This window comes from Neoarius graeffei, chromosome 16, assembly GCF_027579695.1.
Source record: "Neoarius graeffei isolate fNeoGra1 chromosome 16, fNeoGra1.pri, whole genome shotgun sequence".
Taxonomy (NCBI): domain Eukaryota; kingdom Metazoa; phylum Chordata; class Actinopteri; order Siluriformes; family Ariidae; genus Neoarius; species Neoarius graeffei.
The window spans coordinates 9,997,047-10,011,960 of record NC_083584.1 but is presented as its reverse complement, the minus strand read 5'-3'; positions in this window follow the sequence as shown (position 1 = coordinate 10,011,960).

Genomic DNA, 14,914 nt, shown 5'->3' with positions numbered 1-14,914 from the left:
TTGCCAGGTCGTAGACGGTCACCAGTGAGACTTCGGATCAGCCGCTCGGGCGTATTTATTTATTTATTTCACCATCCGTGAGTCATTCTGCTCGAACGGCAACTTTCAGTCCCACTGCATTCACACGTCCAGATAAACACCGCATCCCCGCTTTACTCCACCATGCTTTTGCTAATGTGTGTAATTACTAATTACCTTGGGAAGGGGGGAAAAAATAATTAAAATGAAAAAGTGTGGATGCAGTGAATTAATGCAGACCTCGGAATACTGACTGCTGAACAATGCACAGTAATAACCATCCGGCATCATTAGCCAGATTAGGACCCTCTGGTACTGCTTTTGTGCTCTTACCAAATATTAATCATCATAAACAAGAGAAATTGTGCGTGCGGAATGTTATTGTACAGAAAAATAAACACTCGCTAATGATCCAGTTCAAAAACATATCAACTTGCCAAATGTTACAGTACATTTAGAGAATGAGCTCGTATAAAACTGCATGACGGCGTGATAACCGGGTCGGTACCGCCGAGAAATAGTCACGACAGGCCGGTTGGAGAACGGGAACCGCATTTGTTCCGACTCTTCGTGATTTTATTAAATGGAATGTTTTACCTCGGACCACTGCAGAGCCTTTTATAAAAGCTCGCGAGTAATTTGAACTTCTCGATCTTTTCTTTTTCTTTTCTTTGACTGAAATCCCACTGTTCCTACGGTACTGCATCTGTTTTTTACCTGAGAGGAAAATATTTTATTAAGCAGCTTGCTGTAAAAGCTCCAGAGTTCAAGTTGGCGTGTTACTGCTGTGTGAACAAATTTGTATAATGTTTATTTTAAGATGGAAAAAAAAAGTACATTTGAATGCTCATGCTCTAACTATGGGGCGCCGTTTGTAAAGCATGTCCGTGCTGAAAATTTCAGCAACATTTTGTCACATTTAGCTTAAAACAGTGTTTTAAAAACGGTGTGAGTTTTTCAGACGCCCCTTTTTGCACATTTATAACAATATTTGTCATCTTAGAGATATTTTAAATAGTTATATCTAAATGTTAAATGTTACAAATAAATGTTAAATGTAAATATATATGTTAAATTTAAATATAAATATAAAAATTAAATCTAAATCTATATTTAAATCTCATCTCATTATCTGTAGCCGCTTTATCCTTCTACAGGGTCGCAGGCAAGCTGGAGCCTATCCCAGCTGACTACGGGCGAAAGGCGGGGTACACCCTGGACAAGTCGCCAGGTCATCACAGGGCTGACACACAGACAACCATTCACACCGACGGTCAATTTAGAGTCACCAGTTAACCTAACCTGCATGTCTTTGGACTGTGGGGGAAACCGGAGCACCCGGAGGAAACCCACGCGGACACGGGGAGAACATGCAAACTCCGCACAGAAAGGCCCTCGCCGGCCACGGGGCTCGAACCCGGACCTTCTTGCTGTGAGGCGACAGCGCTAACCACCACACCACCGTGCCGCCCCCTATATTTAAATATTAAATCTAAATATTAAATCTAAATGTTAAATGACATTTAGATTTAATTTTTATATTTATATTTAAATTTAACATATATATTTACATTTAGGTTTAACATTTAACATTTATTTGTAGCATTTAACATTTAGATATAACTATTTAAAATATCTCTAAGATGACAAATATTGTTATAAATGCGCAAAAAGGGGAGTCTGAAAAATTCACACCGTTTTTAAAACACTGTTTTAAGCTAAATGTGACAAAATGTTGCTGAAATTTTCAGCACAGACATGCTTTACAAACGGCGCCCCATATCTAACGCTCCACTTTCAGTCACCTAATATACACAGAGATTCGTATAATGTCCAGTGTTGTAGTCGAGTCACTAAACCTCGAGTCCAAGAACATTTTGAGTGGAGTCTGGTTCTCGGACTCGACTGTTGCTGCCTTTATGTGAAAGCGTCTCTGCTACTGTGCTGGACTCGCGTTACTGCCTGTCGGCCCCATTTTAGCGAACAGGCTCCAGATAAAAAGCTTGTTCATCGCTCAGCAAGCCCCGCCCACTATCAACAGGGCAAATAACATGAGAGAGGGTTAACACTAGCTAGTTCATTGCTCAGCAAGCCCCGCCCACTATCAACAGAGCAAGGAACATAGCGTGTCACTTCCTTCTCTGGGTGGAGTCTTACCAAATGACGATTGAAGTTCAAGGTCGTCCCCGTCGTCTCCTCGATAGTTCTTCTCCATATGGAACACACAGCAGTGCATTTTTTCCCACTGCACGAGAAGTCTGCATAAGCAAAGCGAACAAGCCTAGCCGCGTCTCTCCAGGCATTTTAGTGCCATTAATGTTAGTTTGTTCCTGAACTTGACGTATGAACAGGTGAATGTGCATTCTCTTGCACAAAATTAGCATAAAAATTAAAGGAGAACTGAAGTCATTTTTAAACTTGCTTTATTTCTTAATTAACATGTTATTCAATTATGTTTTCAGTTTTAGTAACCTTACTGTATATCGTGACTCGTATTGGCAACTAATTGCAATTAAATATTATACTTATCGGCCTATTCGGTTTTTAGCCGTGTTGAATTTAGTTCGTTTGGTCCACGGCAGGTGTCATTTATCCGCGCGATCTTCACGAGACTTGTGCGAGACTTCGAAACGTCAAGTGTCAGCCAGGTGTCAGTGCCGCCATTTTGAAAACTGTTTTCCGAACGAAGTATTGCACAAAAACGAGTTTAAATGACGATTACTGCCGACTTTTTTCAAACTTTCCTGATTGCTATCAAAGCAAACAAAACTTCCGGCTTGATTACGTCAGCATTCGAAAGAGGGCGCGCGCGTCTTTTGACAACGTTGGCAGATGTTGGTCACTTTGATTTCCGCTGTACGTTTTACTTCCGTCCTACGATGTCTCGCACAGGTCTCAACGAATCTCGTTTACGGCCGTTGCTTTGACATATGGACTGATATATTACAGAGCATATTTCAAACACTCAGAACTTGCTATAGCAGCGACAAAATAGCGATCAAAAATGCGTTCCGATATTTAATAAAATGAGATAAATAGAATTTTGATAATAAAAAATTGCCTTCAGTTCTCCTTTAATGTAGATATAAATATAAATATCTTACGCCAAATTATTATGGCATGTTACAAAAAATAAAGAAAAAAATCCGAGTCCTCGTCTCCAATTTACGAGTCCAAACGTAGTTAATGCACGAGTCCGAGTCATCAGCGCTCAAGTCCAAGTCAAGTCACAAGTCCTTAAAATTAAGGCACGAGTCAGACTCGAGTACTACAAGCCTGATAACGTGATCTAGAAAAGGGTTTATACTGAAAAATCAAGCTGGATATGTGTCCTGAAAGTGATCTTACATCTCAGAGTTGACTTTTTCTCTTTTCTAGAGTCTGAGTCTGAATCGTTACCGTTTTCTTGGCCATACAGTTACAGTATTGTCAGATCTCTTAAACCCTACGTCGGGAGCATGTACATCGATCAGGAATCCATGTGCAGATCCAGAGTCCGAATCTAGACAACGTCACCAATCTCAAGCCTGGAGTCTAGCCACTTTATTAGGAACACCCATCCATCTACCTGCAGCAGTTCGATGCAGTTCTCGAATCAGCCGATGCCTTGATGCATCAAACCACACAGATACAAATCACGAGCTTCAGTTAACGTTCACAATGTTCAAACATCAGAACGGGAAAAACTGTGATCTGACTTTCTTTCACTGTGGCGTGGGTGTTGGTTTGAGACGGACCAGATGGACTGCTGGTTTGAGTATTTCATAAACTTCTGATCTCCTGGGGTTTTCTCCTGGAGACAACAGTCTGTACACAGAATGGTGCGAAAAACAAAAACAAATATCAAGTGAGTGAGTGATACCCCTTTTCCACCAAATCAGTTCCAGGGCTGGTTCGGGGCCAGTGCTGGTGCTGGTTCACAACTCGTTCAACTTGCGAGCCAGCTGAGAACCAGTTTGCTTTTCCATAGCTCACGGTGCTAAGGGAAGCCACATCATTACGTCGCTGTATACGTCAGTTACGTCGCTACGTTTGCATAAACCTTGGCACGAATATCGAAGCAAAAACAACACGGAAGAAGCAGCAGCAGCAACAACAACAATAATAATAATGGCTGACTTCGCGTTTGTACAGCTGCGGCTTCTCATCGCTTAAAAATGGCGATCTTTCGTGGTCTTGTTATTGTTGTTGGTCTTAACAACTCCGCCCCCCCCCGCTGACATAAGCGGTTCTTTCCTCTGGCCCAGCAGAGAGTTGGTGCTAGCCTGGAACCGTTTTTTCTGGCCCCAGAGCCAGTTCTTTGTCAGTGGAAACAGAAAACCCGGTTCCAAACTAAGCACTGGCCCCGAACCAGCCCTGGAACTGCTTTGGTGGGAAAGGGGCATGAGAGAGTGACAGTTCTGTGGGTGGAAAAAACAAACACCTTGTCGATAAGAGAGGTCAGAGTAAAATGGACAGATTTGAGGTGGTTCGAGCTTTTTTTCCCCCCCAGGAAGGACACAGTAACTCATGTAATCACTCTTTACAACCGTAGTGAGCAGAAAAGCATTTCAGCATGCAACACTAGAACAGAAGAACACACTGGGTTTCACTCCTGCAGCCGAGAACAGGGATCTCAGAATCAACAACGAGTTCCTGTTAAAGTGGCCAGCGAGTGTGGATCAGCCTGATAAGTAAAGCTTGATCACTAGTAGGTCACATGACCAGAATAACATGTGCGTAGGTTGTCCCGGTGTTAGAAACCCTGGGAAGCGTTTCCTCTCTGTCGTCTTTTTAAACGTTAAAACATTTTATAGTTATGTGTTTTAAACTCAACCAACGATTCGGAAAACAATAAAAAAAAAAAAACAACTTGATTTCCTGTATTGGCCTTGCTTCATGTGGATAAGCTTAAATGGCTGAAATAAAAATAGATAAATAAATAAATAAATAAATAAAAACATATATCCCTGGTTTTAATTGGATTAATTGGCCCACACAGTCCTTTAATTTTGTTACAGCGACGGAACTCACGACCCATTATTATCAAAGCCATTATAATTATTACTGATTTATTTTAATTATTAGCCATTTTGACCGCTCATTTACATTTCTACGGGTTTAATCCAAACCTCACTGACTCAAAAACAACTGCGTCCGTCAATAATTTTTTTTTTTCCAACTTGACTCTGATGAGAATTTAAATTGAAAATGGGATTTGTAAGCGAACAGGGATAAAACGTTCTGTGCTTTGGATTTGTGCTTAAATGAGACGTATATTAGTGCATACCTCATCTCATCTCATCATCTCTAGCCGCTTTGTCCTGTTCTACGGGGTCGCAGGCAAGCTGGAGCCTATCCCAGCTGACTACGGGCGAAAGGCGGGGTACACCCTGGACAAGTCGCCAGGTCATCACAGGGCTGACACATAGACACAGACAACCATTCACACTCACATTCACACCTACGCTCAATTTAGAGTCACCAGTTAACCTAACCTGCATGTCTTTGGGGGAAACCAGAGCATCCCCATGCGGACAACATGCAAACTCCGCACAGAAAGGCCCTCGCCAGCCACGGGGCTCGAACCCGGACCTTCTTGCTGTGAGGCGACAGCGCTAACCACTACACCATCGTACCACCCAGCCATATAACCATGTAGGAATAAAACTAAATCTCAAACAACGGTCGCTTCAACATAACATTTCGACTGCGAAAAGTTTTGACATTCCGTAAAATATAAATTGAACCGCGACTTTCTGAGCGCACACGCAGGGCGCCGACTGACGATATGCGATCCGAGTGAGCCCTGTCTGATGTGCTTGTGTTTGTGAAATCTTGATTTGTGAAATCAGAACAGGGATTGGACTCGATTCAGGATCGATTCCGCACATCGACTGAATTCATGAGGGTAATTAAATTAAGTGTCTGGTTTAAACGCAAAGCAGTGAATGTTAATTAGGAGTTAAACAGCTCACACACACTCACACCAAATCAGCACCGTGAACACGTGGCTATAATTGGGAACTCGGAGCACACGGGCCTGGGCATTTTTTTTTTTTTTGCAGAATTGAGCAATCACAACGGTGCGTTTTGTTGCCAACATGAGTGGGAGTCAAGTAGCTTGAACTGGCACATGCTGAATTTTGCCTCTCCTCGTGGTATTACCCGAGTAAATTGCCCGGGTTGCTGAGAGCTCGATTGATTGGGTTCTGTTCGAGGCTCGCACAGCTGTAAACCAACCCCCCTTCGTTGTCACTCGCAGTTGATAGACCAGACTCAATGACAGCAGCCAAACAATCAGTTTATGTTTCCGCACGGAGCCCTTCGGCTGATTTAACACGCACTCGATTTATGAAAAAGAGCCTGCATTGATTTTTCTATTCATGCGCACTTGTTGATCAGTGTGTTCCTGTATTTTGGGCCACTTTAGAGGGTTTTTTTTTTCCTAAATGAGTTTGTATTCGTGTATATGTGTGTGTGTGTGGAGGCCATGATTGGCTCCCTGCGGCACCCGGTTCTGATCACATCCAGCAGCGGAGTCCAGTTCATTTTTATGACTTTTTTTTTCTTTCCACACAAAAGCCCCGGTGCATGGCGCCCACGGTTACAGGCCGCTGCGTTTGGCGACAGCACTTTAGTGCAAAAAGGCCACAGCATGGAAAAAGCCCTGACAGCTCCTACTGCCTCGGTGCCTTTACACGAGCGACGGGGACCATTTCGGCTTTACGCTCGCCAACGCGTCTGTCTTTCGCTCTCTGCATCTCCGTGTCTTTCTGCCAGACTGCGTTCTTTCAGCTCTGCTATAAAGCAGTCACTCACTATCGGCGCTTTTACACCGCTGTCTGGTTCTAATTTTACGTCCGATCTCGTATTAGTCTGATCCGTTTCGTTCTCGCTAAATATCCTTTAGTGAGACGCTGGATATAAAAATATCATCAGATCTCATCACGATTCTCAAAGGCATTTATTTCTAAGATAGATGATACGATATGATACGATACGATGCCGTGCGTATCATGACTAGGGCTCGGCGATATGATATGATCATATCGTGATACTGATATAGTGATAAATTATCACGATACATTGAACAATTATTCCACGAAATTGAGTCATATATGAGCCGATTGAGTTTTATTATGTTTTATTCCATCCACGTTGACTTGATTTTCAGAAAAAGAGCATTTTTATTTTTATTTGGAAATTCGATAAATAAAAACTTGATCCAAAACATCCGACAAAATCATTTCCGCTCAGGCGTTATTCTTAAAAACCTATCGATGGCTGCACAGATTGACTTTAGTGTTGTTTTTTTGTAGAACGCGCTGTCTCGCTGTCATGCCGTCGAGGTATAGAACAGCTTTAGACATTTATTTAATTCTTCCTTAGACATTTCAGTTCTGTAATTTTCACACTTCTTTGAGCTTTTGAACCAGTTTAAAAAAATTTCAACAAATTTTAGCGCTTAAAGATGAAGAATGTAAACAAACCAGCAGCGAAATGACAGGAGCAATTTGTGAAAAATGCGATGATGATGATAATAATAATGATAATAATAATTATTGAAAAATAATTTGAAAAAGATCTGTTTTTACCATCAAATAATTTCATTCCATATTTTGTTGCTTCTTTTTTTGTATAGTATGCCATGTTGTTTTCAAGTAGAGTTTTTATTTCGTCCTTGGTTAATTCAGCGACACGCTCCGCCATTTTGTTTTTCTCTCCTCATGGTATATGAGCTGATATCCTAGTAGTAGAGTAGAATAGAGTATAGCCAATCAGAGCACACAATTGCTCACATCCACTGAATGTGGATAGAATAATTTCTGATATTGTATCATGATCTTTCTTTCTTTCTTTTTTTTTAAATACCCATCCCCAAAAAAATATATTTAAAAAAAAACGTACAACATTTTCAATAATTTTTATAAAACGTTCCTGTTTTTCAGTGTTCACTTATCATTGTGTGCATTAAATAAAAGGATCAGGAACATTTTTATACAACACAATTGTTTTGCTTCCAGCTGGTTTGATAACCTGAATGTCACAGTGCATATCATATATCAGCAGATCGTGAGATCGTGTATCATGATATCGAGATCGCCCAGCCCTCACCACGCGTCTACGGTTTATGTTTTTGCAGAAACCTAAACGTTTGGATGTGAAAATGTCGTCCTGGCATAAATCTAACAATCCAACAATTCATTCTGATTTTAATCTGGTTATTTTTTTTAATTGTGACAAAATGCCAAGAATTATATATATAAAAAAAAAGAAATCTAAATTACAAATGCAAAAGCCAATTTCTCTGTCATCATTTGAGCTCGTTTCTCAAAAAAAAAAACATAATTAATACGAAGAATATCACTGTAATGATTTTACTTCATTTAATTAATCCTGTAGCTGTATAAAACTGTATAAAAGCCGTATTTGTTGCCTTTGGTGTGTGTTTCGTGGGTAACTGGCAAACATCCATCCTTTGCTTAGCAATAAAGTGAATGTTTAAACTCGGACTGTGTCACGCCGCTGTTTCCTCGAGTCGTCTCGTAATAATACATGAAGTGAAATCTGTTTAATGTTGGATGGCCGATTACTGTAAAGAAGGCCTCGGGGAGAGAGAGAGAGAGAGAGAGAGAGAGAGAGATGGCATGAACATTAGAAAGCAACAGAGAAAAGGAGGAAAAGGTGTATGACTATTTCTCGACATGGATTTCTGCTTACAGCCCGCTTTTGACTTTAAACAGAAAAAAAAAAAAAAGATCCGAGAATGCAGCAATGTCCACTCGGGTCCTCGGGGACGCTGTCTCCGAGCAGGCCTTACAAGAAACTAGAGCAGACAGGGAAAAGAAAAAAGGAGCTTTGACTGACAGCTGAACAACTCTGTCGCCTACAGGGAGGCACGACGCAGAAAGAATGAAAGAAAGCCAAACTGATGGAGAGATGTCAGGAGTGGACAGTTGTATTGTATCTGTAATAACCGGGTTGGAGAAAATAAAAAAAAAAAGAAAAGGAAACGTGGACGATTTCAGGTACATGACAAAGAACGTACAGTGAGAATGTGAGCCGTGGAGCATGAGCACGATCTCTCACACGCACACACACACACACGAGGTGGCGGATGGAAAGAGGAAAAAGGTGTGATAAAAAATGCATGTGTTATAACAAAACACACCCCGTATGACTGAGGGTTCAAACCAGGACAAGGTGCGTAGATTTCTCGTTTTCTAAATAGCAAGGGGAAAAAAAGGGATTCTTTCTTTAAGCACATGTGCTGTTTGGACATTTATACTCCTTTACATTTCCAAACGTTAAGACTCGGATCTGGGATGGAGATGAAAAATTCAAATGATTAATAATGTTATGTTACATGGGAGCTGATGCAGGAGTTTATATTTATACCAATCAAAAGAAGAAAAAAAGAAAGAAAAAAAAATCACAAAACTATAATTTAGGAATGACGATTTTGGACGCTTGAGTGAGCACGGAACACATCACCATCTGGCTGCGGGGTCTGCGAGTGAATCTGGATGTATAGATTCCTGTATCAGCCATGCGTCTCATTTTTTATTAACAGCTCGGATTCTATTGTTTAGAAACATCAGGCGTTTCATTTGACACGGTGTTGAGTCAGTGACTCTCTCTCTCTCTCTTTCTATCCCTCTCTGTCTCTTTGTCTCTTTCTATCGCTCTCTTTCTATCTCTCTATCTCTCTCTTTCTCTCTCTGTCATTCTTTCTCTCTCAAGTCTCTCTCTCTCTCTTGCCCTCCATGCTTCTCCTAGTAAAGGAGGCATGGCTTGTGTCATTCTCTCTCTTTCTATCTCTCTCTCAAGTCTCTCTCTATCTCTCTCTCTCTGTCATTCTTTTTCTCTCAAGTCTCTCTCTCTCTCAAGTCTCTCTATCATTCTCTCTCTTTCTCTCTTGCCCTCCATGCTTCTCCTGGTAAAGGAGGCGTGGCTTGTGTCATTCTCTCTCTTTCTCTCTCTCTCTTTTTCTCTCAAGTCTCTCTCTCTCTCTCTGTCATTCTCTCTCTTTCTCTCTCTCTTGCCCTCCATGCTTCTCCTAGTAAAGGAGGCGTGGCTTGTGTCATTCTCTCTCTTTCTATCTCTCTCTCAAGCCTCTCTCTGTCTATCTCTCTCTTTCTCTCTCTGTCATTCTTTTTCTCTCAAGTCTCTCTCTCAAGTCTCTCTCTCTGTCATTCTCTCTCTTTCTCTCTCTCTTGCCCTACATGCTTCTCCTAGTACAGGAGGCGTGGCTTGTGTCATTCTCTCTCTTTCTATCTCTCTCTCTCTCAAGTCTCTCTCTGTCTCTCTCTCTCTTTCTCTCTCTGTCATTCTTTTTCTCTCAAGTCTCTCCCTCTCTCTCTCTCTCTCTCTCTCTCTCTCAAGTCTCTCGCTCTCTGTCATTCTCTCTCTCTCTCTCTTGCCCTCCATGCTTCTCCTGGTAAAGGAGGCGTGGCTTGTGTCATTCTCTCTCTTTCTCTCTCTCTCTCTTTCTCTTACCCTCCATGCTTCTCCTAGTAAAGGAGGCATGGCTTGTGCCATTCTCTCTCTTTCTATCTCTCTTTCTCTCAAGCCTCTCTCTGTCTATCTCTCTCTTTCTCTCTCTGTCATTCTTTTTCTCTCAAGTCTCTCTCAAGTCTCTCTCTCTCTCTGTCATTCTCTCTCTTTTGCCCTCCATGCTTCTCCTAGTAAAGGAGGCGTGGCTTGTGTCATTCTCTCTCTTTCTCTCAAATCTCTCTCTCTCTTTCTCTCTGTCATTCTCTCTCTTTCTACAGGTATCTCTCTCTTTCTATCTTTCTCTCTCTTTGTCTATCTCTCTCTCTCTCTCAAGTCTCTCTCCCTTTCTCTCTCTCTCTTTTCTCTGTTTCTCTCTCTCTCAAGTCTTTCTCTCTGTCATTCTTTCTCTTTCTCCATCTCTCTCTCTCTCTCTCTCGCCCTCCATGCTTCTCCTAGTAAAGGAGGCGTGGCTTGTGTTTGCACAATACTGAATGACATTGCATCACATCGCCGTGTCGCATCACATCCAACCAGCTCGAAATAACCTCCTGCTGAACAGCTCTCCGTGATCACAACTGACTCGACTCATCATCTAATTACCAACCCCTTCATTATCAGGCCTCGTGTGTGTGTGTGTGTGTGTGTGTGTGTGTGTGTGTGTGTGTGTGTGTGTGTGTGTGTGAAAAAGAAAGAAAAAAGAGGTTGTTCTGGTGTTGGAAAAATGTCCAGTTCATTATAGAATGCTGGTCTGCAAAACGACTCCACGTGTTAAGAAGTGGGCTGTGTGGGTTTAAATCTCATCCAACTAAAACACGTTGAGCTGAGCCAATTAGGGATGAGATCTGAACCGGCTGTGACTTAATTGATTCCATACTTCCTCGTTATCCTGTTTATCGCATGAATATATATAAAACAAATGCCCTTGCTTATTAAAAAGTGCACACAGATATTTATAACGACAGAAATAAATCTCTCTGTGCGCTGTAATTTATATTGCGTTAGCGTTAGCGTTAACGTTAACGCCTGGCAATAATTCATCCGTTGGAAGTGGAGAATAATTGTTCTGATAGCGATGTGACAGAAAGACGTAGAGCGGACATAAATCCTTCTCGCCGTCTGACAGGCAGCTGGTTCAGACTGATTGGGTTCGATCGGTGTTTACGGGGTGGAGATCGGGCTCGAGAGCGTAACTGCACCTGATTTAAATCGGCTAATGATTGGGTTTATTAGGGCTGTTAGATCAGAGCAGACGGATCTCCACACTGTCATGGAGTCGGAATGTGATGTGATGTGAAGTTTAGCACTGAAACATAGATAGATAGATAGATAGATAGATAGATAGATAGATAGATAGATAGATAGATAGATAGATAGATAGATAGATAGATATGTGTGATTTTGGTGACTGTTGCATTAGTATTCAGGAAGACGCGAGCCCTTTCTTGTGGGACACTCCACCAAAAGTGCACGCTCGATGAGATCCTCCACAGGAGACCTTTTATAGTTTATGGCTAGTTTTACACCGAGTCTGTACAACATAACCATCCGACGTATCGACATCCAACGGGTCGAGTCCAGACAAATACAGAAATAGATAAATACAGAAATAAATAAAGGTCTACAGTGACAGATTGTTTGTCGCAGGTTCTGCTTTAAGACCCTTTCCAGGTTATGAGTAAAGATCCGATCTTGACAAGGAGTTCGCGTGTTCCTCCACACCACTCGATCCCTGACGCGGGATCACGGTATCCAGTCATGTGTTCAATTCGCAACACTGAAAGGTTAAAGGTTAAGGTGTAGGATTAGTGTTTGTATCCTTTCTTGTACGAAATGGAACCAAATCAGATTGTCAGTTGGTCGAATTCGTATTTCGTACCTACGTTGTTCTGTCTGTTATAGGACCGCGTGTCCATGTTACAGGCCTGTGTGTCCATACTGGAGTAGCTTATTAAATATGTAACATACGATTCCACCCATGGGGACTATAGCACTGTGGACTAGCTGGGATAAAAACGATGCGGTTTCTGACATGACGTCTCATCTTTATTATTATCTTATACGACCAGCTAGGTATTCAAGCTAATGCGGATTTTTCTTATATGTCGCGTATTGATGAAACCCTCTCTCTCTCTCTCTCTCTAAGACTGAGTGGTATTTGTAGCGCGCTGGCCAAAGCTATATTCATCCAAAACGAGATCATCATGACACGTACAATAATTGTTCACCTAATTCAAGATATGTGGATCCAAGAAAGAAAGAAAGAAAGAAAGAAGCCACATACAGTTTGTAGTGTGGATATAAATATAGTGTATGATATGATATGATCTTCACTTCAGGTCTCTCTCTCTCTCTCTCTCTCTCTCTCTCTCTCTCTCACACGCCTGTTCCACTATCCCTGTGAGGACCTTCCATTCACATAATTATTATTGCAGTTCATTAAGGCTGCACCCAAACCCACCCCAACCTTAACCTCAGTAAGGAAAAGGAAACTTTTTGGCTCATTTATTATTATTATTATTATCGTTGTTGTTGTTGTTGTTGAAAGAAAACAACAACACAGTAGCAGTTTCCTTCCGGGGACCATCCGAATAGCCCCACAAGGTTGACATTGTCAGATTTTAGTATCCTTGTGGGGACATCTGGTCCTCAGTAGTATATAAACACACACACACACACACACTAATAATAATAATAATAATAATAATAATAATAATAATAAGCGTCAAATCAAATGAAGAATGAAAGACGGTATAACGGCTCTTTAACGGTCACGTGTTTGAATTGTTAAATTGTAAAATTTAAAAGGTTTATTTTATTTTATTTTATTTTATTTAAGTGCGTGCGCGCGCTCTCGGACGTCCGTTGAGCACGTCGGCAATGTCATATGAAAGCCACGAAAGGAGGAAAGAGAGAGAGAGAGAGAGAGAGAGAGAGAGAGAGAGAGAGAGAGAGAGGAGGGGGGGAATGGGGGGTGTTTGAGAGAAATGAAACTGTTCCAGATGTGTATAATGTGATGTTCTGACTTGGTAAATAAATAAACAAACAAACAAATAATAAAGACGTCCTTTCTCTTCACCAGACATCCTAACACACACACACACACACACACACACACACACCTCTCTCTTTCACACACACACACACACACACACACACACACACACACCTCTCTCTTTCACACACACACACACACACACACACACCTCTCTTTCCTACACAACTTGTGATTGTGATGGTGCTGTGAGTGTTTGGTGTTTGGAGCCCACTCTGGAGGAGCATGGTGTTCTCTCTCCTGGTGAGGTGATGATGGACACCTCGATCCATAACCCTGCTTACCTTCTTTCACTCCTCCTTCTCCTCCTCCTCCTCCAGTCTCCTTTCTTCCGAGCTTCACTGCGTCTCATACACTCATCGCTGCCGCTTCATTACCGTCCCGTTTGGTTCTTTTCTTTTATTCTTCCCTCCTTTTTCTCGTCCCTGCGGTTTATCCGTCGCTCCTCTCCTCTCCTCTCCTCTCCTCCTCTCCTCTTCTCTCCTCTTCTCTTATTCTTGTGTTTGTGTTATTTCTCGGACGCATAAAGGATTAAAAATGGATCAAACCGACTCTTCCAGAATGAAACAGTCCCGAATGAACGGAGACACAAATCCAAGAGAAAAAAGAAAACACACACACACACACACACACACACACACACACACACACGTACGCACGCAAGAACGCGCATATACACAAACCCAAGAAAATGATCACAAAAAAAGATAATAATAATAATAATAATAATAATAATAATAGGCAATAAAAATCCAGCAGGTTCGGTTCGGTTCGGTTCGGTTAGGTCATGTTCTTACAGCTCAGCACACATGAAGGAGAAGGACACGGTTCGGTTCGGGTCTGTGTGACGGCTCATTTTAAAAGCATGTCAGTTCCTGGATGAAGGCTGGATGAAGGAGGATGTGATCTGATGTGATGTGATGTGATCTGGAGATGAATATTTACAGGAGAAAGAGATGAAGAGATCTCCAGCAGTCCGCTTCAATAAGAAATGCGTCCAGAAAACAGCAAGGAAATTCTTCAAATGCAGCAGCGCTCACAGCTGGAATCCTTAAGATTAGTGTAGAACCGAGTCCAGGTCCGGTCCAGGTCCAGGCTCGGTGTCGGTGCTCCGGCTCTCTGTGAGCAGAACAAATGTGGAAATGATGTTGCGCGGTGAAAAGAGGAAAGGAGAGAGGATCTCTCTCTCTCTCTCTCTCTCTCTCTCTCACACTCACACACACTCACCCAAAGCCGCAAAGCTCTCTCTCTCTCTCTCTCTCTCTGTCTCTCTCTTTATCAGTTTATAACGGTCGTCTCCTCGCGTCGGTTGATTTTTAAACCCATTCGAACGGTCGTGACCAGAAAACAAACAGATCTCCCTCC